Genomic DNA, 3882 nt, shown 5'->3' with positions numbered 1-3882 from the left:
ATGTAAGAACCAAATGGTAAATTTAGAACTGAAAAATGCATCTCAAGTCAAATAAACAAGCAAAAACACCAGAATGGGCTTAATAGTAGAATACCAGAGTGGCCATGACGGGGAAAAACCTAAGTGAAATTCATGATAAATCAATGGAATTTATCCACCTGAATAAGAGGAAAAAAGTGGGGGAAAAATGGACAGAGCCTTAAACAACTGTGACACAAAATTGAAAGCTCTAATATACATGTAATTTGAAGTCCAGAAGAAGAGAAAGAGGCAATGGCTGTGCAGAAACTTTTTAATTTAAGCAAGTCCCATTTATTTATTTTTGTTGTTGCTGTGATTGCCTTTGGTGTCTTCCTCATAAATTCTTTGCATAGGCCTATATTTAGAAGAGTTTTTCCAACATTTTCTTCTAGAATTCTTATGGTTTCATGTCTTAGATTTAAGTGTGTAAGCCATCTTGAATCAATTTTAGTGAGAAATATGGATTGTGTTTCAATCTTCTATGTGTGGCTATCCAATTTTCCCAGCACCATTTTTTGAATAGGGATTCTTTTCCCCAGTGTATTAAAGAGATTCTGCACAGCCAAGGAAACAATCAAAAGAGCAAGTAGAAGACCTACATAATGGGAGAGAATATTCACATGCTATACATCTGATAAAGGGCTAATAACCAGAATCTACAAAGAACTCAAGCAAATCAGCAAGAAGTAAAAATAGAACTACTATTCAATCCTGCAACCCCAGTATTGGGTATCTACCCAAAGGAAAATAAATCAGTATTCTAAAAAGATACCTGCACTCGTATGTTCATGGCAGCACTATTCACAGTAGCAAAGATATGGACTCAACCTAAGTGTCCATCAGTGGATAATTAGATAAAGAAAATGTGGTTTATATATACTATGGAATACTATTCAGCCATAAAGAATGAAATCATGTCTTCTACAGCAACGTGGATAGAACTAGAGGCCATTATCTTAAGTGAAACAAGTCAAACACAAAAAGACAAACATCACATGTTCTCACTCATAAGTGGGAGCTAAATAATGTGTACAAGTGGACAGATAGTGTGGAATGACAGACATGGAGACTCTGAAGGGTGGGGGGAGGAAGTAAGAGTGGTGGGGAGAAATTACTCAGTGGGCACAACATATGCTATTCAGGTGATGGGTACCCTAAAAGCCCTGATTTGACCATTGTGCAATCTATGCATGTAAGGAAATCACACTTGTACCTCATAAAGTTATATAAATAACAATAAAAATAAAACTTAACCAAAAAGGGGAAAACTAATCAGTGTAATTCACCATGTATACTAGTTTTCTATTACTCAGTAAACAATTACAACAAGCTTGTGGCTTAAAACTACCCATGTGTTAGTTCACAGTTCTGTATATCAGCAGTCCAGACATGGCTTAGCTGGGTTTTCTGTTCAGAAACTCAAAGTCAGAAACAACAATTTTGGCTAGACTGAGTTCTCATCTGGAGGTTCTGTGGAAGAATCTATTTTCAAGCACATTAAGATTGTTGGCAAAATACAGTTCCTTGCAGTGGTAGCGATGAGGTCCCCTTTCTTTGCTGGTTGGCAGCATGGTCTGGTCTTAGCAGCTAGAGGATGCCAAGGTTCCTTACTATATGACCTCCACTTTCTTCCACATCAGAATTGAGATTTTTTTCTCTTGTCAAATCATGCTCACAAAGACCTCTCTGTCTCTGACCTCTGGTCCCAGATATAAAAAGTATATTTGATTTGGTTAAGCCCACCCAGGTAATCTTCTTGTTTTAAAGTCAGCTAATTTAGAACTGTAAATACATCTGCAGAATCCCTTCACAACAACACCTACATTTGTGTTTAACTTAATAATTAGTAGAAGGTATGTACACACCAGGGGCTAGAATATTTTGGAGCCGTATTGGAATTTTGACCTAACACACCATATTAATAGAATAAAGTAAGCCATCTTATTAGATGCAGAAAAGAATTTCAATGCAACACCTACTCACAATTAAACATATTAAAATAGGATGTAATTTCAACTCAAAATCCATTCATATCGGGCAGGTGGGGGGCGGAGGAGGGAATGGGTATATTCACCTAATGGGTGCGGTGTGCATTGTCTGGGGGATGGAAACGCTTGAAGCTCTGACTCGTGTGGGGCAAAGGCAATTATGTAACCTAAATATTTGTACCCCTATAATATGCTGAGATAAAAAATAAATAATAAAAAAGTCCATTCACAATTAAAACCTTGCAGCAAATGATGGAATGAAAGAAAGCTTCCTCAATCTGATAAAGTGCTACTACAAAAACCCTACAGCTAGTATTATTCTTAATGTAAAAACTGATCTCCTAAAATCAGGAACAAAGAAAGAATACCTAATTTCTCATTTCTATTAATGTTACACTAGAGTCCTTGATGATTACTATAAGGCAGAGAGAGAGTGCGATTGAGAGAGTGGAATGAAAGGAGGGAGGGAAGGAAGGAAGAAAATACTAGTAAGTAAAACCATCTCCATTTTTAGATGGCATGATTATTAAAAAAACAAACAGGAATCTACAAAGTAACCACCAGAAGTAATGATTTATTATAATTTAACAAGGTCACAAAATACAAATGTAATATGCATAAAATTGTCTTTTTATAAATAGTACAAAATAATTAGAAAATATAATTTTAAGAAATCCTATTTATAAAGACACAGAATTAACATAAAATATATTAGGACTTATTGCAATTAAAAGATCTCTAGGAAATTAGGAAATAGAGCATTCTTGTCCTTGGGATCTCAGGAGTGTAGAATCTCTAAAAATCTGTTTAGTTTTGGAAAACTGGAACACTATTATTAGCATTTTCAGGGTACTATCAAAATGGTGGTATGTTGTTATAGACTATTTTATCAATCTCTCTTAGAGGAAACCATGTATCCATCCTGGTTTCTTTACATCTTGGTTTCATTTATTTCCTTTAAGTATTTTCAGCATGGTATGAGCATGAAAAAATTCCTAAGTCAGTAACAATGCTTAAACTACTAACAAGGAAGCTGGAAAAGGGAAAATTAAGATCCAGACAAATCATGACTTCTCTTTCTCAACTTTTCTGGCTATAAATTGAGTCTGGTGTCTCTGTAGCCCCTGGGCATCGAGGCAGGGCTATAAGCCATAACATAACTTAACTTCATGAAACTTTATAGACCAGAATTTTGCAACCTGAATTGCCATGTTTGAATAGACAAAAAGTAATTCTTGAGCTCACTAATGGTAGACATTTAACCTTTGAGCTGGTCACCCATGAATCCAATAAAATAAGAATGGAAATAGACTGACGGAGCTTAACTCTTGCTTCTGTGTTCTTGAACATCTTGTGGTTATACCATCATGACATTACCATCAACAGATGCTTGCAGAATATAGTTCTCTTTTCTGATATTGTTGTAAGTATCATTGGTGTCATCACCAGGAAAGTTAGTCTAATAATACAAAAAATTATAAAGACTTTCATGATGTCAGTTCTCCAAGGCTAGTGTGTGTGTGCACGTGTGTGTGTTCATTCAATATCCTGATGACTGGAAATCTATTCACTTTCTCACATATATATTGAAGTAGACATGACCTTCAAAGTAGGATTTTTTTCAATATACTAGTAGCCTTTGAATTGCTCACCACAGATTAAAAGAAAAAAAAAATACAGAAAGAACTGGCACGAAGCACGCAATTCAAGTTACTTTTGGTTTTGCTTTTTATTACGTTTGTTATTTAACTTATGGAATTAAAGTTATTTTGAATTTGAATGAATTAATTGTATAGTGTACATAATTAAAATCAGGGGAAAAATTGCCATCCGCTGTACAGAATTTTAAAGAAAATTTAAAATTTTCAGGGGT

The sequence above is a fragment of the Propithecus coquereli genome, unplaced genomic scaffold, assembly GCF_000956105.1.
Source record: "Propithecus coquereli isolate 6110/MARCELLA unplaced genomic scaffold, Pcoq_1.0 Scaffold35, whole genome shotgun sequence".
NCBI lineage: Eukaryota > Metazoa > Chordata > Mammalia > Primates > Indriidae > Propithecus > Propithecus coquereli.
The sequence above is the reverse complement of the archived record's forward strand: the minus strand, read 5'-3'. Positions refer to the sequence as shown.